We start from the raw sequence: 27,855 nt of genomic DNA, 5'->3' as shown, positions 1-27,855 counted from the left end.
TTGAGAGCTAGGTCTTCTTTCTCTACCGGAGATACTTCCCCTGCTCTTCGTTTCGCTGCATGCGCATGCGTTCCTGACTCCTGTGCAGGCGCAGGAGTTAAAATTTGACTACACGATGCTGTGGAGCTAGTTGACTCGCGCAGCTGATTTTGCCTAAGCTTAACGTTCTCTTCCTTTAGTTGTTTTATATCGTCCCTCTGTTGTGCGTTCTCATGGGTGAGTTACTCTAGCATTTTCTTGATATGGTTTAGCTCCTGACCTAGGGTGGACCCTTCTACCACAACCTCAGGCAAACTCCCAGACCGGAAGGACTCCCCAGATACCTTGCCCGCACAGCTCTTTTTGGCAACTGCCCCGACCGCCATCAGGACCCTCGTGAGACTGTCCTTGAGGTGATGTCGTCACTCTTGTCTTGAATTTGGCTCGTGACCTGGATCTGTGTTGACGAGTGGACCTTGATCTGGATGTGAATCTGGGTTCGTGTTCAGTCCGTTCTCTTTCCCCTTCGGCGAGTGGCGGTAAGGAGCTGAAACGATCTCTGCGTCGTCGTCCTGTGTCCTGGCTGCAATTCTTCTCCTTTGGATTTTCTGATGTGTTCTCTTCCCTCCAGGCCTGTGTTGCCCTAGTGTTCAACAAAATCTTTATTTCGTATTGTTCATCACCTTGTGGTTGTTCTTCTTTTTCACCATCTTTTCTTCAAAAGGTATGGGGTGCTAAACCGTTCTTAGCATTACTTGTTCCCTGTAAGATGACCTCTCAGGCAAAGGCTACACTTTGAGTAGCACTAGTGGTTTTCAGTTGGAATGAGCACCCCACAACCACGACATTTCTTGCTTTGAGGCTGTGGGCAAACATCCGCCCGATGTACAATTCGTCCTCAAGTAGTGCATGTTTTATATTGCTTCTTGTAGAGGAAGCACCTATATTCGGCACGACGGTAGTATGCGAAGTACGGCACAAAACAACCTTCGAAAACAATGACCACCGAGTCCGTAGATCCCATACGTCATGCATACAGAATCATCGGGTTCCTCTGGTTGACCAAGTTTTTTTTCTATGTTTTCTTGATTATCATACGTCGATATTCCGTGGATAACCCTTTTGGATGTGTTTTCTGGTGTTGGTATACAGGCTGCTGTAGCGTAGCTCTTGTCTTTCATCTTAATTTTCTTAATGTTGCTGTATTCCTTCGCACTGGCCAGACTAGGTGTGCTGATGATCACGGTATTTTGTCGCATGTTGATTCTGAGTATCTTCCGCAGCAATGTCAAGCTGTACTTTAGCCACTCGTAGAGCACCGTCTCTTATGAGCGCAACACTCTGTCGCGTCAAGTTCAGACCACTTTCTGGGCGTGTTACTACCCTGTAATTGTCTTCTGGCAGTTGTGGCTCTTCCGGCACTCGCCGGCGATGCGAAAAATCCTTCAAGGTCCGAGACGCCTCCTTGGAATCACCTCCCGCGTTCGTGGCTGGTACCGTGTTTGTCTTGTGTTTTGCCTTTCTGCGTAGTTCATGAGCCACAACCCATTCTTCAGTGTTGTCGTAATCTGCGGGAGACAGCGTCTCCGCCTCAATTTTCACAGCATCCATTTCGTAGGCTTCAAACAAGCCGGGGCCCTGGCAATTGTCGCCTATTGGCTAGCGCATCGATGGCACTGCGATGGCGTAGCTAGGGGGACGCCGTTATAGGAACTTGAAAGAAGTGTCACGGCTCAAAAAAATTGCAGCATATCCACGGGGTGGATGATGGAGAGTGGGGCGAAGCATCCGTCCGTGTATTCGTTCTTGCTTCCATTCATCCATGCGTCCACCCATGCGTCCATCCACCCGTCCATGCGTGCGTCTGTATGTGCGTCTGCACGTCCATCCATGCGTCTGTCCATGCGCTCGTCCATGCATCCACCCTGCATCCGCCCATGCGTCCATCCGTTCGTGCAGCCATCCGTGTGTCCGTCCATGCATCTGTCTGTGTGTCCATTCGTCCATCTAGTCAACACTCCAAGTACAACGATCTCGCATCTTTTAATTATATATTCCTCATATAGAAGCACCGCCATCCAGCAGACATTCCAAGGACTAAACGAAAGGTGGCACACGCACACTTTCTTACGGCTGGCGCTTCGTGTCTACTTCCCACCTTTAACCACCTCGACTTCATGGTATATACTAGTTCACTGTATTCAAGGCACTGCGGCCCGACGCTCGCTAAACCTTTCTGAAACAAAGGAGGTTACGTCCAGCAAGTATAACGTAGCAACCTTTTCTTGTCAGATACTGCTTAATGTGCATGCCAATGACTGCTAATGAAAAATGAGAAACAGAATAATTTGGCTTTTAGTTGACGCAAACGCTGCAATTATCTTATCGTTCAACAACACACAGGAGAAATCTCCCACCGGCACCCACTTGGAGGTCAAAGTGTAAGACATGTTACGTACTACGAGGGACGAACGGGTGCTAATTTAAGGAGTTTCGCCCCTAAAAGTAGGCCCACCTGGAATAGGCACCCGGCAGTGCAGTTTACGGGATCTGATGGTAGCGCCAGAACACACAGCCTAGCGAGTAGGCGCAGCAAAATCGAGTCTTCCAATGCGTAGCCTAACGAGTAGACGCAGCAAAGCCGGACTTGTGCGGGCATATTATTTTCTTTTTTTAGTTGTGAGCAGGGGGTCATGCCTGATTATGTAAGTTCCCAGGAAGCGTTCTTTGAAAACGTGCCTAAAAGGCACTGACACTACAGCGTGTTTCTGCGTCCAGCGAGTGTTCCATTTTCTTAGTAACCCTGGCGGTCCGTACCAACAATGCTGAGGCGGCCAAAAGAGCTTCGTCGCGCCCTCTGGTTCACTGTCGGGTGCCTATATCCTGGCGTCTGACGAATCGGATGATCATCTGGCGACAACTATGACGGTCTTGAATCCCGTAATTGTCCTTATTCAGCCGCGAAAATGAAAAACTGAGAGAGCCCATTTGAGAAGCGTCCGAGTGGCTCAGCTCCATAACGGGCTTCCCATGAAATGAGAGAAAGGAATTTTCGTGGACGAAGCCTCTTACGACCCGACAAAGTCTGTAGACTGTTGTCCGGTGCCTACGGCAGGTGTAGAACAGCTGCATGTAAAAACACATGGAAACACCAGTAGGCTGTTAACCAGAACAAACATCATAAAAGGCCCCCACGTCGTAACAGCACCCACATTAAGCCACCCATCAATCAAAACATTTGACAGAACCAAAGATCTATGAGAACAACATAAAAGGCATCTCACTGGAACAAAGTAGAAGGCCACGATTTATGATGCGCATTAGCAGGTGCGCGCAAGTACATGTCGGTAAAATAGAACTATTGCGTTGTGGTTTCGAACCAGTTTTAACGTGACTGCACATCCTTGACTGGGACGGCTTTCGGCCCTGCCACAGTAGAGTACTATTTCGTTTAGAGAAATTTATTCTCACAAACAGTGAACATCAATTACAATCCAACAGAAAATTGCGACAGAACACAACATCCACAGACACATTAAAAGTTGTTACAAAAAGATATGTGTACATATGTAAACGGAACACAACATACACAACTTACCCAACTAAACAGGAATTGTTACAAAAACAATGTCTACATATGCACAATACATGGTAAACGAAAAACACGCAAATGAAATGTAGAGATCAATATGTCAGATATTTACATAGTATTTACAAGGTATTTGTATGAGTACTAAACAAAGATTAACCTACCAATACCAGGCAGGCCTGAAAACAAACCTTACACGTCTCTCACAGATGAACACAAAACGGCAGGACCAGTGTCGAAGGAATTCCTCCTCACCCAGAAAGAAGAGTTCCTCCGACAACACAGATATTATTTCTTTGTACAGTCGCTCCAAAATCGGGAAGAGAGCACGGCGGCGACGACCTGCTGCAACAGCTTCACAACGGTTACGCCAAAGACAGTAGGCACCAGCAACAATAAGAAGGCAGGCAAAGCGGCCTCGAGAACAACGTCCAGAAGAAACAAAGCGGTTTACTCCGAGGCCACGAAATCCTGCATGCACAGCCCTCCAGAAAACACGAGCAACGACACATTGCCTTAACACATGCTGATTTGTTTCCCGTAGGGAGCAGTTCGGACATGTTGATGACTGGACCATTCTCAACCTTTCTAGGCAGTCAAGGGTAGGAAGAACGCCCAACCCAAGCCGCTACATGAAGTCCCGGAGGTGGTCAGGTAGAAATGATGCCGTCAGCGTGCTCCAAGACACACGACTAGAGCGGGTGCGGCGTGCTGGAGGAACTAATGGGAGCAACAACGCGGCTGTTGTGTCAACGATAGAACTGTCTAACACATCTAAATCAGGGCAAGTTGACTAGATATGACGAAAAAACGCGACAGCTGTTGCATAACACAAAGGAAGTACTAATGATTGTGGGCCCTAATTAAGGCGCACATTAGGCAATAAATACCGAAGGTGGGTGCCTAGAAAATAATATGCCAGATTTCGCGCGGGGGATTCCTCTCCTTGTACGAGGCGCAACAGGAAGCGCAGGGCCAATAGCCGGCAGCGTATTGATACCGAATGGAAAGCAAAACCTCCCTGGGAACGCTGCTGTCCTAACGCCGCACGAGAAACCAACTCAGTGCCGCCAGACCAAAAGAAGGAACACAAGGCAGGCTGCAATGACCGACCTCACGATGCGTAAAGGCGGCTGTTCCACGTGAGAAAGGTACGAAATGCGACCGCAGAACACAGTCTGCGCAAGGTACCTCCGCTCAAGAAGTGGGAAGTCGAATTCCCGAGCGTTCTCAATTTCTTGTTTTATTTCATCGACGGCGTTTGACCAAACGGAGTTACAAATGCCGTAGTGGTTGTATAGAATTCCTAAAATGTGAAGAGACGCAGCCGGCTGAAGAAGAGATGTGGACCTAAGTGTGGAGTTGGGATAGCCGATGAACAAATACCGGGATTTAGAGAGGTTTAGCGCGGCACCTGAAATGTCCCCATAGTAGGAGAATAAACGCAGGCTATGAGGAAGACTATCTTCATCTGAAAGGTACAGGGTTATATCGTCAGCAAAAGCTGTGACTTTTACGGTACTGCTGCCGGGAAGCGCAAGACCCCGGACATGCGAATCTGCTTCTAGAGCGCACAAAAATGGCTCAAGGCTGAGGACAAATAAACAGGAGACAAGGGGCATCCTTGACGAACCCCTCGTGTAATAGAAAAGGCAGCACTCTCCCAACCATCTAGAACTAGTGTGCTTTTTATACCAGAGTAGGTATGTCTAATTAATTCAACAAAAGTACCGGGAAAACCAAGGGCTGTGAGCACTTTAAAGATATACGTGTGCTCTAGTCGGTCAAATGCTTTCTCTTAGTCTAAACACAAAAGGAGACCACGCGCAGATCGCGACAGAGTATAGGCTATGATATCCCTGGTGGTAAAGGACAAACTGTGCATTTCCCGTCCAGGCATAGATGAAGCCTGGTGATGACCCACCAGGGTGTTCAACAGAGCCTTCAAACGTTGAACGATCACCGTCGCGAATATCTTATAGTCAACGTTAAGAAGCGTGATAGGTCTCCAATCTTCAGGATTAACAGAAGAAGCATCACCTTTTGGAATAAACACAATGCGTCCATCTCGAAAACTTGATGGAACGACACCATCCTCGAAACATCGCCAGATAACCGCGGTTAATGCAGTACAAAGCTCATTCCAAAATGATAAGTAAACTTCAACTGGAAAACCGTCTGGCCCAGGGGCTGTCCCCCGTTTCATAGATTGTAGTGCTGCCTTTACCTCTTCAACTGATAGAGGGACGTGCAGAGAATCAGCAGCTTGTCGAGGAACGCGAGGCAAACCTCTAAGCATAGGCGGTATTATATCACAGTTTGTCCGCATGGCCGAACATTAAATCTCTTCAAAATGCGCCAGAAAGAGAGATCGATCACGCTTAGGAAGCGGCTGTGTAGGTGGTGTCTGCATGGTCGTAAAAACAGGTGATTGTGACTGCCCAAAAGACGATTGCCTCGCATAGCGTAACACCTCGGAGTGGGCACAAGGGTTGTGCCTACAACGCTATGCAGCCGCCGCCAGAGACGAGGTGGCAATCAGACGCTGGAAGCGTTCACGTAATTCATGTTGCCAAGCTCGCATCAAGGGAGACGGCGTTTCAGCGCGCAATGCGATGCGTAACTTCGCTGCAGTATCGGCCAGCTCCTCAGAAACGCGACGACGCAGGGAACGCCCTTCAACTGAGCAGTGCAGGCGCCACTGCGTTTTAAGCGCATCCCAATCAAACAAATCAGACGCAGCGAGTGACACGCGTATTGCACGGGACAAATTTGAGCGACAGCGCGTGTCCTGGAGGACGCGAACATCAAGAAAAAGAAAATGGAATTTTTAGTTCTAATAGAATCGGACGATGGTCAGAGATGTACACAGGCGAAGGTGGGATTGGCGGAACACGTAAGTCAGAGACAAACGTCTCTAAAGCACGTGGAATATAAGCCCGGTCGAGTCTGCTGGATGAGTGCCCGCGGCGCCATGTCCAAACAAAAGTATTCCTGTGTATGACATTATGGGCATCCAGCAATGAAAAATGCTGGACAAGGCGTCGCAGCTCACGTGAATTCGAAGCAGACCGACCCCAGCCAGGACCTTGTACATCGCATCGCGTATTTAGCACACAGTTAAAGTCTCCAATTAGAATTACATGACGACCGTCCAGGAAAAAACATCCAAACTTTGAAAAAAATCATGAGACTGTCCGGTTTGTGCAAGCACATACACACATAGTATCCTCATTAGAAAAGAAAAGTAGGTACAATCTAGAGCAATAATTCTACCGACGCCGTCATAAACAACGTGGTGACCTCTCAATAAAGCCCGAATAAATATAATGATGCCTACTCCCGTAAAACGAGTTGTAGCAAAAAATAGCTATCTAGGTTAAACTTTTCTTTAAAAGCCCTAACGTCGGATAGTGGACAGAAATTAGTTTCCTGCAGGCATAAAACATCACAATTTGCAGCACGGGCTACACTAATCACCTCGGCCTGCTTTACCAGACTGCGAAAACCTTTTACGTTGAAGGAAATAATATTCAATGTGGTAGCCATCGTAAACAATAAAGACAAATTTGGATACTAGACTCACAGTTCTGACAGACGCGGGAGCGAGTGCCCCGCAAGCATCTCAATCATTTCTTACGACCAGGCGACCCACCGGAAGCGCGGGGCTTCCGGGGCCGCATCGAAGTCCGCAGGGGACTTCTGTCTCTGCTGGGGGCCTCCGAGTTGCTGCTGTATATTCGGTGGCGCTTGATGCCGAGGCTCTTGTGTGAAGATGGCACAAATTCGTCAAAACTGCCCCGACTGATCTCGCTTGGAGTGCTGTCGGTGTCTATCTGCAGGGCCATGTCGCTCGTGTCCTCGTTGATGGAAACCTCGTCACCTTGGGACAAAGTCTGTTCAATGATAGGAGGACTAGCAGACGACTGGGCAGCCATGTGGTGAGCAATAGATATCACGTCAGCATCTGCGACGCGCTCGCCGAGTGGCGCCTCCTCTGGTGAGGGCTCGACCTGTGTTTCTGTGGGAACCACCACTGGTCGCGGGCTGCTAGATGGATTATCCGCACCTTGATGGGCTGCCTGGTCGGGGCTGGCTGGAGACGCTGTGGGTGTTTGGTGTGGCGTCTGGTGTGGCATTGTGATGCACCCAACTTCGTCCTGGCATACATCCTGGCCTAGCGTCAATGATACGACGTCCTTATTCTTGCCTGATTGAAATGGCGGGTAATTCTTGGAGGCCGCCTCGGAATACGACGGCCTGATGGTAGAGGCGACGGTGGCATGCGGGTCACCACAACGGCGACACGGCAGCGAGCAGCCCTTCCCGTCGTGGCCATAAACGCCGCACCTTCCACAAAACGGAGCTGTGCAATTCATGCAGAAGTGCCCGCTGTCTCCACATCAACGGCGCACTCGCTGGATCCCTTCATAGTCACAGGTCACTCGATGGCCAGCGACCTTGAGGTAGTTGGGCACCGGCGACGATGTCTTCATTTCCATCCGGACGAATCGCGTCCCAGTGGTCACGGTTGGGCGCGATCCCATGAGTCCTCCGCTGATGTGCAGCACCTTCCCATAGGGAGACAATGCTTGCGCGAGGTCCTCGCTGGGGACGCGGCACGGCAGGAACATAACGGTGACTTGAGTGACTTGGGGTCTCAAGGGTACGACAGCAACGCGCTCTCCTCTGATGATGAGGTGGGATGCGTCGACGATTTGAGCCAGAGCGGCCTCACTGTTAACGGTGACTTGGTAATTGCGGCCTCCGAAGTGCTGTACACCGTAGACTTCTTCGATTTCTACTATTGAAGTCGTCGCGTCAACGACGTCTTCGGGACTAGTCCCCTCGGGGACGACTACGTCGAAGGCTAGCACCTTCTTCGGGGGCTGGCTTGCCATTACGGGCGTCCGCCAGCCCAGGGACGCCCTGAGACGCTAACGACTGAAACGAGGGAACACGAGCACAGGGCGAAGCTTTTTATAGTGGCACCTGTTCGTCCCTCGCAGCCGTTTTAGTGTGTAACAAGGATAACAGTTTGACCACCAGGGTGGTACCAGCGAGAGATTTCTTCTGTGCGTTGTTGAACAATAAAAAATAGTGCTCAATGTACATGCCTATTTCTTCTGTGCGTTGTTGAACAATAAAAAAAGTTGCCCGCAGCTTCCCTCGGGGGAACACTGAGGAGGATGCGGACCATATAATTGGTTAACGGGGTGTTAAAGTGCGACTTACTTGGGTCGATGGCTAAATTGGTTAACGTGGTTGTGAAATGGGGTGTTAAATTGCGACTTACTTGGGTCGATGGCTAAATTGGTTAACGTGGTTGTAGGAGGGGGTGTTAAATGAGTGAACACGTACATACGTATGCGAAAGGGCGGCGCTGGTCGAAGGGACGTCGATCATTGTGTTTGTGGATTCGTTGGAATTCATTTCACCGCGACCTTGGACGTCGACGCGCCGTACAAACCAACCGACGAGCGGCAACTGAGCGAGCGAGCGCCGACCTTGAGTATATATACAGCACGACGGCGCATGCACTGTCAGCTGTTGAATGTTCTCGAAGCGCGACGCCACATGCGCGTCCACTGGAGAATCAGGAGAATTGTAGATGTCGAACGCGGTGTGTAGAGGAGGAAGGGTGCACAGATGGTGGAGGAGTGAAGCGCGCGCGGTGTGTAGAGGAGGAAGGGATGCACAGATGGTGGAAGAGTGGGCGACGGCGCGACGGCGCATGCGCGCGCGTCAGCTGTCGAATGTTCGAGAAGCGGTGTGGACGGCGCGGACGACGCGGACGGCGCACTACAAGGCGCGAGTATAAGATGCTCCGCATCTAAAATAGTGCTCAATGTACATGCCAATGACGGCTAAGGGGAAATGAGAGACAGGAGCATTCAGCTTTTAGTTAGGGGACACGCTGCGATCCCCATTAGCAGCCATTGGCATGTACATTGAGCACTATCTGACAAAAAAGGGTTGCTATGTTGTACTCGCTGTGTGTAACTTCCTTAGTTTTAGAAAGGTTTAGCGAGGGTTGAGCCGCAGTGCCATGAATACAATCAACCAGTATATGCTATGAACTCGAGATTGTTAAAGATGGGAAGTAGACCCGAAGCGCAAGCCGTAAGAGAGTCTGCGTGTGCCACCTCTCGTTTAGTCCTTGGAATGTCCACTGGATGGCGGTGCTGCTATGTGGGTAATATATGATAAAAAGCTGCGAGAATGTGGTACTTGGAGTGTTGAATAGATGGACGAACGGACACACAGATGCATGGATGAATGCATGAACGGACGCAGGGGCGGATGCATGAACGAATGCAGGGATGGACGCACGAACAGACGCACGCACGGACGGGCGGATGGACGCATGGACGGTCACACAGACGGACGCATAGACGTACGGAAGCAAGAACGAATGGACGGACGAATGCTTCGCCCCACTCTCCATCATTCACTCCGTGGATATGCGGCCATTTTTTTCTGAACACCAGAACAAATAAAATGAAATGCCACAACATCGTTAAAAAAATTACAGCATATCAACAGAGTGAATGATGATGAGCGGGGCGAATCTTTGGACGGTTTTTTTGGCAAACCATGAATTACCCGCTGGCCACGTCTGTCCACTCATCTCTCTGTCTGTCTGTCTGTCTGTCTGTCTGTCTGTCTGTCTGTCTGTCTGTCTGTCTGTCTGTCTGTCTGTCTGTCTGTCTGTCTGTCTGTCTGTCTGTCTGTCTGTCTGTCTGTCTGTCTGTCCATTCGTCCGTCCGACCGTTCGTACATCTAGTGAACACTCCAAGTACCCCCATCTCGCATCTTTTCATCATATGTTCATTATACACAAGTACCACTATCCAGCGGAAATTCTAAGGACTAAAACGAGAGGTAGCTATACATAGAGGAGACGCAAGACCCACGCCTTGAGGAGCTTCGCCCCTAAAAAAGATTTAACCTCCCAAAAACCAATGCATTTGACAGAACGAAAGGCTAATTGGTACAAAGTAAGAGGCTCACCACAACAAAATAGACGCTTATTATTCCACGCACACTGCTTCTCCTTCAAGATCAGTATTCACTTCAAGGATATGCGAGGATTTGTTTTTATTCCTCCTGCTCCCTATCAGCTCGAGAAGTTGCAGTGGCACCACATGGTGGGAATTACTTCATGCACACTGCTTCTCCACCATGATCAGTATTCACTTGGTGAATATGCGCGGATTTGTTTTTATTCCTCCTCCTCGATATTAGCCTGAAAAGTTGGAGTGGCACCACCTGGTGGGAGGACTGGGTGACGTCACGGCACGGACTCTTCCAATGCCAGCCGCGGCGCACCTACATAATAATGCAGTCGCTTCCTGCGTTGTTCGGCTGTTTGCTTTTTGCTTTTTGTTTGCTTTTTGCATGGGTAACTTCATTAGGAGATACGGGAAAATTCCCTCAACTATAGTGTTATTTGTATCGAGGAATTCACGTATCTACGGACAGCACTTTCACAGGTGTGTCATGCCACGTGCTCGCATGTGGTATTGAGTCTCACAAAATATATCTGAATGTGCTCGCCCTCTATACCACCGCTACTTCCTGTGGTTCTTGTGTACTCGCTCACTCAACACGTTCTTTTGTTTCATTGTTTCAAGTTTCTCTCTTGATAATTTTGAGCCTTTATTTCACATGGAGTACCTGTAGGTGGACATGACGTGCAAGACCAGTCATCGCCTCATCGAAGCCCAAGTTTGTTGAAAAATTACTTGGGCTCAGAGACATGTAACCATAATTTTTATTTTGGGGGGGTGGAGAGGGGCACTCGCTTGAATAGGTAATTTTGCGCTTTAAATGCCACGGCTCGAAAAATGTCGGGAGAGGGGGGAGGGGAGGCGCAGGCCCGGTGTGCTACTCCCTGGCTACGCAACTGTTTGGGCCACGTCACTGAATGCGCCATAGAAAGAGTTTATTTCGACTTTCTGACGCTTGTATTGGAATCATTGCTATCAGCGTGAAGTGAAAATTAGCGTTTGTGACGTGGCTGTAAAATACCACAGCCTTTCACGCAAATTCCTGGCGACTTTTGAGAAGAAACCTGTGCATATGATTCCAGTAAATGGATATATATGAACATTTCCAAAATCATTGTGCGTGCGACCATAGTATTATGTTTATTTTCCGAATGTGTTAAGTGAGCGCTTATGACACTCATACTTGTGTAAAGTCTCCTGTTAAAGAAAGCGCAATTGTGGCAATTCATTTAGATTATTCACAGATGCAGGCGTAACTTGCACTGTGAGTGCTATGTATTTAGTGAGTTGAAAATGTTCTAATTTTATTTCTCATACTTCAGCACACGTCTAGTTGTCCTGCATCACGTTTGAACGGGAGTCTGTCTATCCTAAGCTAAATTATAAGAACGTTTCACAGCTTCAAGAACTTTCACTGGTTTTGAGACCGGGTGCATCAGATCTTGAAAAATTTGCTTTAAAACATTCAAGGAGTAATCACCAACGTATCGCTTAAGAGCGGGTGCATGGCGGGCGCCGAAAAAGGCGTCAAGTAGCGGCGGAGCAGGCGACTCCTTACAGTGACGTCACATGATCGCAACCGCAGCGACGCCAGTGTTCGTTTTCGGGGTTGCACTCCGAAGCGTGGAAGCTCTCGAAACAGCTTCAGGTCGTCGTTCTAAATAGGGCACTTACCCGTTTCGACGTCACCCATCATGTCGGTCAAGAGTCCTTCTTCTTGCAGCTCTTAACACCGGAAAAATGCCACGATGGTGGTGTCGGTTGCAGTCGGGAACATTGAAATACTCCCCTAAACATTCGCATTTCCCGTTTTGTTTTGGAGGCTCTAAGAAAAAAATGGCGTCAATCGACCAAGCCAGCGTTGAAACAGGTAATTAGGTTATTTGGGTTCAAATATTTTTTGCCTGATATCGCTAGCCATGTCACCACAAGCCAGAGAAGACGTCAGAACAATCACAATATTCATAAAATAGGAGAAATGCGTATTTCTTCAACCGTGCTTGGCAAGTTCTTCGTGAGCTTTGGCAGGACTTAGGGATTCTCGCAGAAATTCCACCTGAGTTAAAGTTTGCAGATGCATGCACAGTCCTCCAATGCAGGGGTTGAATATGGTTCTGAGTGAAAAGCAGCCGGGAAGTTTCTTTAAAGTGTAAGCGCACGTGAAAGTCTTTCCTGTTGTAAGCATAATTATCTTGTAGTTTTGCTGCGCTAACCAAAGATATTGAAGTAAATGAAGGCACTAACGTGACTTCATAAGGTAGTCGTTCATTGTTAATATTTTTACACGGCCGTGACGGTGACGAAGGGAGCAGACTGTAGGTAAAAGATTGAACCTGTAGCTGGTAAAAGAAAAAGAGATTGCAGCTACGCACACTGGCACCGATAAGGGCGAAAAGAGCGTCGGCCGTCGATCAAATCACAAGCGGGGAAGCGTGTCGGCATTTATACATGTGCCGTCAAATATCCAAGTCTTATCACTGGTCGTCGCGCAAGCTCTGGAAACATTTCAAGTGTCCACGTCTTGAGCGAAACTTTACAGTATGATAATAATCGCAAACCTTCTAGAATAATGAAGCCCAGTTTGCAGTAGCGATGAGAGTAATGAAATGCACCGTCATTGTGGCCGTGTTTTTTTCCTTTGGGTCTAAAGCAATGCATTGTAAACATAAAGAATTTCACTAAGGCATTGTCACCAAACCATGTTGTAATGGCTTCTGACAGCCTCCTTGCTTAACAGACAGAGGCATAGGACATAGTTTAACGCACCTAAACTTGTTTTTTGATGACGTCCTGTCAGCTGATGCATTCTGGAAATGCTGGCGCTTTAGGGCTTCTCAATAACTACAACTAGAGTACGATTATGCTTTTAGCTGAATGTGCACGAACATTTAAAAATGTGTGGTGCCCTCAAAGACAGCGTTAATATAGTGGGAGTGCTTGTTTACAACTTAAGCAAAGCCGGCAGGTTTCTCTTCCTATTTTCAGCAGTTTTCGCTAGCTGTCCAAAGCTAGGGTTTAACATTTTTCTGGAGACATTTAGCGGCATGTCCTTAAGAAGCTATATTTAACGAAGCACTAAAATAAACTTATACTTCGTTCTCTTCAATTAAATCGCGTAGTGTAAAATGACGATCGTTGTGAACTACCTAGCCCTGATCTTTGATCAATTGACCTGCACCAGCTTTCACATCATTAAGTTCCTAGTGGGGGTGCAATACTAGCATGCCGATTGCAAATGCACCATAATGGGACGAACGCATTGAAAACGCCAACGAAACAGCAGCAGAATCTGTGTCGGCAGAGAACACACGCTTCGAGATTGAGGCGCTTTCTGACAACGCTGCAACAACTGTGGTTTCATAGAAACTGTAAAACACATCTTTGTTTGAGTTCCGAGCGTATACCAATGAGCGTGCACTCTATGAGCACTGCATGCATCTGTTAACCCCCCCCCCCAAAAAAAAAATTATCAGTTGATTGTCTCCCGGGTCCTTTTCCTAGCTTCACGCAACAGAGGCGTGCGACAAAACCTTTATTCACGTATTTACATAACACCTGTCAGCTAGGCAAACTCTAGGGGCACCTTGAAAACTCGTAATAAGTCATTCTGTCAGCACACGTCCCCACCCGAGAGATTAAAAAAAATGTCTGTATATTTGCTTTTTTCTTTTCATTTTAATATTTATAATTTTCTCTCTCTCTTCTTGTCTTTTAGTTCCTGGTCCCCTTGCCCCCGCAAAGTATACCAAGTCAACGATACACACACGCTGGCTAAATTCTCTGCTTTTCAATGAAGAGCTCTCTCTCTCTCTTTCTGTCTCTCTCTGTTGTTACGCTCCTTATTGCTTTCTCTTTTTGTAGTGAGCTGGCGTTGTACAAAGCAGCCATCAACTGGGTCCAATACGACTGCAAAGGACGTGCCAAGTATGCGAGCAGCCTTGTGGAGGCCATTCGTTTTCAGGACATGACACCTGCCCAGGTCGAGGGCTTCAATGCGGTCAAGGTGTGCCCCGAGGTACAGAAGCAGTTTGACGTCAGCCAGCGCCTACCTCAGCCGTGAGTGAACAGATCTTGTATGACACTGCCTGTGCGAGACACGTTCCTGTTGCCACTGCTCACAAGATATGGCGGTAACTGTAAGCAAACTGGGTTAATGCTAACACCTACGTAGCCAAACTCAAATTCTGTAGACACTTTTTACGAAGTCGTTGGACCCCAAGAAGACGCTGTACTTTGAGACGCTTCAGATAAAAATTTGGCAGATCTCACTCATTCTGAGGAATTTATTTCATGCAAACCAGACAGCGAGTAGCAGCAAAAGCCAGATTTGTTTTAGTTGAGCCAAGCTTTACGAAGTGAATAGACGTCATTCTATGCACTGCTATGCAGAAGGTCTGTTTTCGAGTCTGGCTAGGGCTGCGGTTTTTAAGTACTTTATTTGCGAACTTCTGCCAGTGTATTTATTTATCTAGCCACCGACGACTCTCTGCTCTCGTGGCCGTTTCGTGAACAGAATGTGTATCAAGCCTGGTGTGGAATAACAAGTGTTCGTCACCACCACAGATGGCAGGTCACAATATGAAAATCATGACGCATATGTCACGAAAGACATGTCATTTTCTTCGTGCTCTCACGTTCATTCCGTTAGTATGTATAACAAAATTGGTGTCACTTGACATGAGCGCATTCCGTTAGTATGTATAACAAAATTGGTGTCACTTGACATGAGCGCATAACGAACTTAAATAGAAGCCCATGACATGAACATCTTGACATGCTTCTCATGTACGGCACAATTTACGTGCTACGTTCATGGTGCGTTCATGGACATTTTGCCATCTTTATATATACCCGCTTTAGTGTGGTGTAACTTGAATGTAATACGAATATAAATGCCACTTTTTAATATTAAAATCATCACGTGCACATCATGTACAGCATGGTCTACATGACACGCCCATAGTGTGCTTCCGGCACTTTCATTATAATGCAGTCTATCAGCATTTGTGCGCTGTGACATGACTGCATGACGAGGTTAAATAGCATGTTGTGTAATGAAAAACGGGGTATACGTGTCATGTATGGCATGGTATACATTCCACGCTAATCGTGTGATCGCAGGACTTTAGGAAGCTTCATAAATTCTAGCGCTGGTGTGGTGGTACATGGCTGCATGACAAACAGTTTTGGGTTGTAACATAGAATTCATGCCATGCATGTCATATCATGTTGTGGCACAACATTCTTACGTGAAGTCTATGTATGTCACGTCACGCGTTGTAAAAGCTACTGCATACATATACGTTTGATCAGCGTATTAGATACCTGTTTACGCATGCGTACATACCTGGCAAAAATGTCATAGGTAACGACATTCCTTGATATAAACGCCTTGATTTGCGTCAAAGATGAACTATACTGGGCATGCAGCTCCTCGCCAGCTGCTCAGCATTACAGCGATTCGCAGTGGATGGGATTTCTCTATTTGTTCTCGTTATTCTTTTCTTCCATAAAAAGATTTGATCCATGAATAATATGGCATACGCCGGCACCACATCATGTGCGGCACGGGCTCCTATATGCTTCGTTGTCAATATCGCCTAATCTAGTTGGAGGTAAACTGCGATTCACCTGCGGCGCATACAAGCATACCCCCGGCGGCGGTATTCTGCTGTGTGCCACGCGTTACAGTGGAAAGGAAAAAGATGCCCCACCACGGATGCGGCTAAGGTACTCGGCTGCCGACCCAGAGGTAGCGAGGTCATATTTTGGCTGCAGGGACTGCATTTTTAAATGCACGTGAAAATGTTGTAGGCCCGTGGGTTCAGATTTGCGTGCACGTTAAAAAATCCCAGGTGGTCCAAATTTTGGGAGCCCTTCACTGCAGCGTCTGTCATATTCATATGGTGGTTTTGGGACGTTAAACCCCACATGTCTATCAATCAAAGAAAAGGATGACGTCCACGACACGTAGGTCACATTGTTCACATACGTCAGCCATTACGTACGTATACCACGCACGTACTCCAACGCCAGTTTTGTAATGTTTAAGGAAGAGACCACGAGAGCGCCTAGACCTAGGCGACCAGATGGCCAGGCAAGCAGACGGACAAATGGGTTTTTGAATAAAAGCGCACCGCACCGCTCCCCCCCCCTACCACCCTCGTTTGTATAGTGCGCAAAAAACACAAGCTTTGCAATGGTTCCAATAATGAAAATAACGCGATGACAAGTTTCTGACGACGCCCTACCTGGGGCCTCAGGCTTGCATGAGGTTCTCGGATTGCGACATTAGGTGTTCTCCACCACCACTATTGCCGAAACCTCGCCCAGCCATCAGCCAGCACTTCAAACAACGACGGCACATGTCGAGTTAAGCAAAATCATGGTGCACACCACGCGCTCTCTCAGATGATTAGGAAGGAGGGCCGGGGCGCCCCTTCTGCCTGATCGTGCGTCTGCAAGAGGCGCGCTGCTGCCCTTAGCGATCCATGCGTTCTTACTTTGGGCATTATAGGGCAATTCCGCATTGCAAAAGCAAAGAAATGGGACTGTACTGCTGTCGCTATTCATTATCATACCAGACAAGCTATATTATAGCATGAACAATGAAGACAGGCTGATGGGGCGAATTGGTCACTTCTTCCTCGGTCCTGTTTAGCATAAATGACAGCACTTGCCATTTACTGTTCGCCAAAGGATGACAAACATTGGCTTCTGTAGGCCTAATGGCGGATTACGTCGACCACCGTGTTGATATGGGCGCTCACTACTGTGAGGGCCCGAAAAAGAAAAGGCCTTCCCATGAGAAGTATACGGGTCGTTTATGTAGGAAATAGCACATCAAGCTTCGAGGGAAATGTCGTTTATGTAGGAAATTGCACATCAAGCTTCGAAGGAAATATCACCACTAATTCTCGGAATAAGTGAACATTGGACACTAATTGTGAAATTGGGTTTTTCTACTCCCTTTCCATTATTACTAGGACTTCGTGTGTTCGGTGCTTACTATTAGTTTTTTCATACAGAGGTAGTTCTGCGAAAAAAACTTTTTGTTAGGGAAAGGAGGGTGTGGCGTTTATGGGAGTTTCTTTTTCGTAAATTCCAAACCTCTCTGAAATACAAAGATTAATTTTGCGTTATTCTTAGTATTCAAATATCTGAAATGAAATATTATTTGAACACAAAGCCATGAGAACATTCGAAGCGTATGTTAGTTCCTCGGAAAGTTTGAACGCACGTGTACGTATACACACAAAAACAAATACTTTTCCAAACAAAGTTCAGGGGTGAGTTCATTGCTGTGTTCCTTTTTTTTTCGTATTGAAACCGTTGCGTTGTAAATTATTCTACGAGGAAAAATACCTGGACAAGGAGCACCTACTTTTGTGCGTATGTGACCTTAAAGCGTGTTGTCAGATGCGCAAGCCTGCCTTACGAGGTTCTTACATTAGACATCTTCTTGCACTCCCTATATACGTTTACGTTCCTCTTTTCGTGCGCGACAAGACCTTGTACGTTGTATTATGAGTGTGGTCTACAAGATTTCACGTGTGATAAGCTTTATATCGGCAAAAACAAGCCAATTTAGCAATGACCGCATAGAGCATGTCATTTCGATAATGAACTGAGCACAGTCATACTGGCTGTTGAAATCGGAGCTTATAGGATAAATTCAAACTGATGAAAATCTCGCTTGCAAGTGCTTATCAGAATTTTCCGACTTATTAGAAAACACGGAGCCCTAATGGCCGTTCCATGGGGTGTCCGAGCAGGTTAAAAAGGCTGTGGGATCCTCAAGTTTCGCCTTCAAGAGCTGAACGCAATATTGATTTCCGGTCTCTAGCACGTGCCTCTACCACATAGCGCATACTTTTGTTTGTTTAAAGATTGGATCACTACAACCTATCGATAAAGTTGAAAGTAGCTCGTGTGGGTGAAATTTTCATATTTGGCTGCATTATGCGTAATTGATTGTATGCTTCATAGGGACACTGAAGGCAAACAATAAATAGACGTTCATTGCTCAAAAACGGTTCAGTTATGTCGTAGTGCTACTTTTCCGCCAATGAAATGCTTATTTTGAAATAAAATTACGTTTAAGCGGTCCGCTTGGCATTAGCACGCTTAAAACCCTCGCCTGAAAATAAACCTCCTGACGTAGCAGTTGCCTTGCCCAACGTCGCCCACCTCTACCAGCAGAGAAAAAGTAGCACGAGCCACAGCAGCAACAATCACCATTCAACAATTTTCTGCTTTCTTGGTTCAAGATGGCACCACCTATCCAACCTAACCGGGTGAAAATGAAACTTTTGAACCACTTGAGCCAATCCCCAGAGTAACGCCAGGCGTTTTTTAGGGGCGAAGCTCCATAAAGTGGCACCCGTTCGTCCCTCGTCATAGTGCGCAATCAGTCTTACGTTTTGACCTGCAAGATGGTGCCAGTGGGACATTTCTCCTGTGCGTTGTCGAAAAATAAAAAAAATTCACAGCGTGCGCGTTAACTAAAAGCCGAATTCTCCTGTCTCTCATTCCCCATTAGCAGCCATTGGCATGTACATTGAGCACTATCTGACATGAAACGGTTGCTACGTTACGCTCGCTGGGCGTAACCTTCTTGGTTTTAGAATGGTTTAGCAAGTGTTGCACCGCAGTGTCATGAATACAGTGAACTAGTATATACCGTGAAATCGAGGTTGTTAAAGCTGGGAAGTAGACACGAAGCAAAAGCCGCATTCTCCTGTATCTCATTTCCCATTAGCAGCCATTGGCATGTACATTGAGCACTATCTAACAGGAAAAGGTTGCTACGTTATACTCGCTGGGCGTAACCTCCTTGGTTTTAGAAAGGTTTAGCGAGCGTTGGGCCACAGTGCCATGAATAAAGTGAACTAGTATATACCATGAACTCGAGGCAATTAAAGGTGAGAAGTAGACACAAAGCGCAAGCCGTAGGAAAGTATTCGTGTGCCTCCTCTCGTTCAGTCCTTGGAATGTCCGCTGGATGGCGGTACTTCTATATGAGGAATATATGATTATATGATGCGAGATGGTGGTACTTGGAGTGTTGAATAGGTGGACGAACGGACACACAGACAGATGTATGAATGGACGCATGGATAGTGGCACGGACGGATGGACGCATGGACGGACGCAGGAGCGGATGCACGGACGAACGCAGGGATGTACGCACAGATGGACGTGCGTACGCACGAACAAACGCACGCACGAACGGGCGGATGAACGCACGGGCGGCCACACAGACGAACGCATGGACGGACGGAAGCACGACCGAATGGACAGACGGATGCTTCACCCCACTCTTCATCATTCACTCCGTGGATATGCTGCCATTTTTTACAAGCGAAGTTCTTCAGGCTCGCACGATGTCTGTTGACGCCGACATAGTCGCATCATTCCGTTGGACCGAAACACAGATGCAACATATTGTCACGTGCTCGCCCAAGAAAGACGATGACAGTTGTGCATGTGCCACGAAGGACTACGAATTGGACGAAGAAGAAGAACTCGCTTGCGCGTTCTAATTAAAAAGATCGACCTGCTTCTGGCGTCTCAGTCTCTACGGCAAGACCTCTGTTTTGACGTCGTGACACTGGTGGAGGTGCTGGGGCCTACAACCGGATGCAGGACAGTCTTGCTCGGACCCGTTCACCTAGTCCAGAGACCCGGCCCCTCGTCACGACTCCGGTGCACCGATTCAGTCGGCGCCTACTAGGCCTAAGTCTGGAGTCCGTATCTGTTCCGCCTCTAACCAGCATGGCAGCTCCTACCACATCCACGGCTACCCTTTCATCGCAGACAACTCTTCCCTCCCAGGTGACTCTTGAACATCCTCGTGTTCCTGAAGTTTTCCATGGGGAAGAGTACGAGAATGTCGAGGACTGGCTCGAACAGTTCGAACGGGTCGCTGTATCTAACCACTGGAACGAACAGCACAAACTTGGCCGTGCATATTTCGCCCTGGCAGATAGCGCTCGCACGTGGTACGAGAACCACGAGGCTACTTTCCAATCTTGGGAAGATTTCCGTCGACAGCTCCTTGCAACATTTTTGAACACGGACAGACGGGATCGCGCACAGCAACTGATTGAGGCTCGCGCACAAAAACCCAACGAAACAGCCGCCATGTACGCAGAGGGTATGATCCGTCTGTTTCGACGAGCTGACCCTGACATGCCCGAGGCAAAGAAGGTGCGTCACCTAATGCAGGGTGTCAAAGAACCAGTGTTTGCGGGCCTCGTACGAAATCCACCTACAACAGTAGATGAATTCATAAGAGAGGCGACTGTCATTGAGTGCGCACTGCGACAACGATACCGACACTTTGACCGCCTGCCGAACCACACGGCAGTAAGTGCTGCAACTCAGAACACTGCCGTATGTGAAAGTTCCCTACGACAAATGATTAGGGAAATACTGCGTGAGGAACTTCGGGCCCTCTGCGTCCCTCCTAACCAACCGCCCGTCGCATCTGTTGCCGAAATCGTCCGCCAGGAGTTGAGGCAAGCCGTTACACCACCGGCGCCAAGTCCTGAGCCACATCCAGCGAGCTACGCTGATGTGGTCCGTCGTCCTCCACCGTCATTTGTGGCGACACCCTTCCAGCAACGACCCGCGGCCGTACCTTGGTGGCAACGGGATTCCATGAGACGACCACCAGTTCGCCGAACTGACTTGTGGCGCATGGCCGACCATCGACCTATTTGCTTCCGCTGCGGAGAACCAGGCCACATTGCTCGCTATTGCCGTCATAGCAATTCCGGCTTCGGGAACTTTTCTCGTCCCGCTTCTTTCAGCTCTGAAGACCGTCGTGACCACAATGCCGATCAACTGTCGACAGGCCAAGCAACTACACTGCGTCGCTGGCGATCTCCATCTCCTGCGCGTCACCGTGGCTTCCCTCAGAGCTACGCGGACGTCACCAGAGGCCGTTCGCCTAGCCCGCGCCGGGGAAACTAACTGCTGCGACCTCCGGGGGCAAGGTTGCCAATCGTCGAGACACCGAAAAGTTCCCCCTATCATCGCAAGAAGATATGACGACAACCACGACGAATACGACGACGAATACGACGACGAATACTAATGCCGGTGAAGTTGTACGCGCTGATCTTGGCGTTTTCATTGACGGACATTACGTTACAGCACTGGTCGACACTGGCGCCGACTTTTCAATCATGCGACAAGAACTCGCCGACCGCCTTAGAAAGATCAAGACACCGTGGACAGGGCCACACATAAGAAGTGCTGGTGGTCAGCTGATGACTCCCACAGGTAAATGCACCGCTCGACTTCGCATTGGGAATTCTAGCTTCGTGGCCACTTTCGTCCTGTTGCCAGACTGCTGTAAAGAGCTAATTTTGGGCATGGATTTTCTTCGAGATCATGGCGCTGTTATCAACATCCCTCAACGCATGGTGACGTTTTGCGCACATCCGTATGTCGACGACAACTGCGACGAACTACGCGGCTGTTTGCGAATAGCCGACGATGTGACGCTCCCACCGAGATCCTGCTGCCTTGTGTCTGTGTCCAGTGGGCGGCCTTCCTACAAGGATGTGATAGTGGAGCACATAGTCGCTCTTTTGCTCACGCAAGGCATTTCCATCGCGAGAGGCATCCTAACGCTTACTGGTGGACAGGCAGAAGTGCTCCTTACAAACTTCAGCAACGAGCGCCGTCAAATACAGAAGGGTACCGCAATTGCCTACTTCGACGATATAGACCAAGCCGGGGATTGCTGCGCTTTGCAACCAGATGACGCGACAGTCCATGCCTCGACAACGTGGTAGCGTGGAGCAGATGTCGGTGGACATCTGCTCCACGCTACCGCCCTCTGATAGGAAGCGTCTGCTTCGACTTATACACCAATTCGAAGATTGCTTTTCGCGTACGTCAAAGGTCCAGCGGACACCATTGACCAAGCACCGCATCATTACCGAAGACAACACGCGACCGATTCGGCAGAACCCCTACCGTGTGGCTCCAAAAGAACGCGAGGAGATTCAGAAGCAAGTACAGAAGATGCTCGTGGATGAAGTCATACAACCTTCGAAAAGTCCTTGGGCGTCCCCAGTGGTTTTGGTCAAGAAAAAAGACGGCAGCTTGCGTTTCTGTATTGATTATCGCAAGTTGAACCAAGTCACGAAGAAAGACGTCTATCCACTGCCTCGCATAGACGATTCACTCGATCGGCTGCGTCATGCGCGCTATTTCTCTTCAATGGACCTCCGAAGCGGCTACTGGCAGATAGAAGTCGACGAGAGAGATCGTGAAAAAACAGCCTTTGTGACGCCTGATGGCCTTTACGAATTTAAGGTGCTTCCTTTTGGTTTGTGCTCGGCGCCAGCCACTTTTCAGCGTCTCATGGACACCGTACTATCGGGCCTAAAGTGGCAAACATGCTTGGTCTATCTAGACGATGTTGTTGTATTCTCAGCATCATTCGAGGAACATCACAGCCGTCTATCCACCGTACTCCAAGCCATACGCTCGGCCGGCCTGACTTTAAAACCAGAAAAATGTCATTTTGGTTTCAACGAACTCAGCTTCCTAGGCCACGTCGTCAGTCACGAGGGTGTTCGACCTGACCCGGCCAAAATAGACGCCGTAGCGCAATTTCCTGCACCCCGTGACAAAAAGGCTGTGAGACGCTTCTTAGGGTTGTGCGCCTATTACCGACGATTTATCGAAAACTTTTCGTCTATTGCGGCGCCATTGACACGACTCACACGTGAGGACGTCCCCTTCTTTTGGGGTGAACAGGAGCAAATGGCATTCAATGAACTGCGACAACGCTTGCTAACACCTCCAGTCCTTGCGCACTTCGACCAGGACGCCCCTACAGTACTTCACACTGACGCCAGCAATGTAGGTCTAGGTGCCGTTCTGGTGCAGTGGCAAGACGGCTGTGAAAGAGTAATAGCCTACGCCAGCAGAACTCTCTCTCGCACGGAGGAGAACTACTCGACCACAGAGAAGGAGTGTCTCGCCGTGGTGTGGGCAGTCATCAAATTTCGTCCGTATTTGTACGGCCGCTCCTTCAAGGTTGTTAGCGACCATCACTCTTTGTGCTGGCTCACCAACCTTAAAGATCCATCTGGTCGTTTGGCGCGCTGGAGCCTAAGACTTCAAGAGTTTGACATGACCATCGTCTACAAATCTGGGAAGAGGCACACCGACGCCGACTGTCTCTCACGGTCGCCAGTGGAAACTGTCGCTCTTGATGACGAAAACATCGACGCGGCATTCTTGGGAGTTGTCAACACGGCCACTATTGCACGAGAGCAGCGCAGTGACCCTGAGCTGTTACCACTCATTGAATATTTAGAAGGATGACGTAAAGACGTGCCCCGGTTATTTGCTAGAGGACTGCCATCTTTTTGCTTGCGAAACGATGTTCTCTATAAGAAAAACTTCTCACCAACCGGTAACCCACACTTGCTTGTCGTGCCTGCCTCTCTTCGAAAAGAAATTATGGAAGCGTGCCACGATGAAGCAACTTCCGGTCATCTAGGCTACACCCGAACATTGTGCCGACTACGATGCAAGTACTACTGGCCAAAGTTATCTGCTGCTGTTAACCATCACGTGCGAACGTGTACCGACTGCCAAAGACGCAAAGCGCCACCCAGCAAGCCAGCCGGTCTTTTACATCCAGTCGAAGCACCAGAAAAGCCGTTCACCCAGATTGGAATGGATTTCCTGGGTCCCTTTCCAACTTCCACAACAGGCAACAGATGTATTATTGTGGTCACTGATTACCTGTCCCGTTATGCGGAGACTAAAGCTATGCAGCGTGGCACAGCAGCAGAAGCCGCTCAGTTTTTCATCGAAAACATCGTCCTTCGGCATGGCGCTCCGACAACAGTGATCACAGACAGAGGACCTGCCTTCACCGCAGAGCTTTTGGAGTCGGTTCTCAGACTCAGCGGTACAGCTCACCGGAGAACAACTGCATACCATCCGCAGACAAATGGACTGACGGAGCGCCTCAATAGGACCCTCACAGACATGATCAGTATGTACGTTGACATGGAACATAAAAACTGGGATCAGATATTGCCGTACGTGACCTTCGCTTATAACACCGCTCGACAAGAAACCACTGGAATGACACCGTTCAGTCTGATTTATGGTCGCGAAGTCACGACAACATTGGACGCCATGTTGCCGCATGAGTGTGACGACATCCATGTAGACGCCGAAGAATTCACTCTGCGTGCCGAAGAAGCCAGACAGCTCGCACGCCTGCGCATCTGTCATCAGCAGCATCAAGATGCACAACGCTACGACACCCGACACAAGTTTGTTAGCTACTCACCAGGCGACAAAGTGTGGGTCTGGATTCCGATACGTCGACGTGGACTGTCTGAGAAACTGCTAAGGCGGTACTTTGGTCCATACAGCGTCACGCGACGCCTGAACGACGTGAACTACGAAGTCATTCCCGACACTAATTGTAGTTCTAAGCGCCAAAAGCATTTGCCCGAAGTCGTGCACGTCGTGCGTATGAAACCGTATTTATCTAGTTAATTTGCTCCCGGTTACCGTTTTCGTACGACCACTTCATACGCCTGGTAGAGCACCTAAGTTGCGCATCGGGACGATGCTTCTTTCGGAGGGAGGCAAATGTCACGTGCTCGCCCAAGAAAGACGATGACAGTTGTGCATGTGCCACGAAGGACTACGAATTGGACGAAGAAGAAGAACTCGCTTGCGCGTTCTAATTAAAAAGATCGACCTGCTTCTGGCGTCTCAGTCTCTACGGCAAGACCTCTGTTTTGACGTCGTGACAATATACCGTACATGGAGCGTTGGTGGCACGCATATGGTTTAAAACCGTGACTGACTCCCTATATAGTAATCGGTGTAACGCAAAAGTGAAACGTGTCTTTCGAGAGGTAGTCGAGCGTTTATTTTCCAATTTTTTCAGCAAAAGAAATGAATTGCGAAGTCAGTGTTAGGAATGACAAGTACTCTAAACATGCAGCGCACACCTCAGTCAGAAAGCACGCACGGCTTTAGCATACACGAGGTGAGCATAGACTAACAGCTATTACAGCTCGATACTTAAAACGCGTCCCAGGCATCGGGTGAAGTGAACTGCGTCCTCTCTCGAATCTGATGAGCGTGCGTGCAGGACAGACCACGCTCCCTAGGGCGGCTTTTCGTGAAGGTGACGACCTCTAGAGTGTGCCGAACGCGAGCGCGTCGCACCGCCTCACCACTGATAACAAAAGAACGCTAAACTTCCGAAGCTCTGAGGACTGCCAAACGGTGTATAAAATGGCTTGCCAATATTATTTTGAGACATCGTATGCTTTGTGGCTTAGTGGTTGGCGCCGCACACCGAAAATTGAGAGGTCGCTGGTTCGATTCCGCGAAACAGATGCTTGCCTTGTGATTTTTTCTTCGCAATCTCTTAGTATAAAATTTTCAACGTCACTTTCCTGACGGAAGTACGTCAGCGGGAGCCGGGGTGGACCCCGGCATAAAACACTTTTGTCTTGAAAAAACACACCATGTTCCCTTAGAGAGTCTTGGTGGAATGTGAAGCAGAAGCGTTGCGCACGGGTGGCCTCAAGGATTGAACGACGCTAACGCACGTGCTGCGATGAGCGCTGGAAAATTCATTTGAAGCGATGGCTAGCATAGGTCTTGTCGTTTCTTCACAGGGAACACGGGCGCTCGGCTGCAGCTGGCGCACGTTTCGCTTTCACTACTACGGCTGTGTAATCGGTGAAGTGCACGCTGAGAGGTTTCTGCCCACATTCGACGTCGAAGTTGGCAAAGCTCAGATCGATGCACGTTCCTTTTATCGTGGTGGCTAGCTTCCGTTTCGCCGAAACGCACTTCTGCGAGTGCGCGTCACGCATGTAATTGACGAACCAGTCTCCTCCTCCCTCACTGACGTCAACGTTTAAGTTTCCCACAACTAAAAAGGCATGCGTCGACACGCCTGCCACAATCACTCAGTATCTTCTCAGGACAGCGCTGAACTTGTTTCTTTGGCGGGTCAGGAGCGAGGTAGAGCACGAGGATCACGACGTCGCTGACGCGCACGACAACGCAATCGGAGCAGGAGCATCTTCGAGAGGCACCGAATCGTTCTTCCCATACCGACGAGTCGACGGTGTAGAAAGTGGTGAATGAGGTAGCAGAGCGAACAACGATATCGACAAGTGTTTGCGGCAGTGACTTCAGCGCCCACTGCTAGAACAGTGTGACGTCAGCGCGCAGAGGCGGCGTGACCTACTTAGCACCAATCCAACACGTCAGGTGAGGGGAGCGCGTTGCGGTGAGTTCTTACGTACGCACGCAAGGACAGCATTACGAAGGCTAGTCAAAGAGCTCCTTTTCATAAAAAAATTACACAATCCCCTACTAAAGGAACCATGAGCAGCATGCGAAGCAGTCCATTTGTCGACTTAAAGTTCTGTTCATCACAGGCATATATCCTGATAATAACTCGCTCTTGCAAGTGGATCACACCATGAATTCAGTGTAATTGTGTCATCCATTGATTGCCAGATTCGGAGCACTTTCGGTAAGACTTTTTCTGCTCCATACGGAGCACGTCTGATCCATTGGCAGATTGAGAGTGCTCTCTGTATGTTTCATGGGCAGATCTGGAGCCGCTTCGTCGCGAGATCCACTGCACGGAGCAACTTTCTCTGCTTCGCGAAAATTGGCGGATTCGCCCGCAAGTCGCAAGCACCCCGTGACTTGAAACGGTGCTAATTTTGGGTGCGCCTACGGGCGCCGCTCGCGTCGGAGCTCATGTTTGGCTATAGCGTAGCGTCGCTGTGTGCAGCGTGCCCACTCAAGCAAGAAGAGAAACGCGCGTATCGCATTTCATTGTGATCCTGCCGTTTGCTCCAGAAGGACCACGTGTGTTCCATTGGTGGATTCCCCCCTGTTGCCCTACACCAGAGTGGAGTGCTGTGGCGCAGATTTCGTTGGCCATTCTGATTCCGCCAATCGATGACACAATAATTTAAGTTGCTGTTACTTGTTTCGAGCTTACGTTGGAGCAAGCCACGTGGGAGCACATGTCTTCATCACACGTTTGCAAAATCTTGTTCCCCGACACACTAGAGAGTTTGAGAATAGGGGGCCCACGACACTGGGTCTTCAGACTTCGTTGCGTAGGTTTCTCTTGCGTTCGCAGGTTCAGAAGCTTTTGAGAACTGAGTCAAACGCAGGCTGCTTTGGGTAAAACGTACAGGGCACCACCCATGGCGCAATTCAAAA

The sequence above is a fragment of the Rhipicephalus microplus genome, chromosome 3 (genome assembly GCF_043290135.1).
Source record: "Rhipicephalus microplus isolate Deutch F79 chromosome 3, USDA_Rmic, whole genome shotgun sequence".
In the NCBI taxonomy this organism is placed as follows: domain Eukaryota; kingdom Metazoa; phylum Arthropoda; class Arachnida; order Ixodida; family Ixodidae; genus Rhipicephalus; species Rhipicephalus microplus.
The sequence above is the reverse complement of the archived record's forward strand: the minus strand, read 5'-3'. Positions refer to the sequence as shown.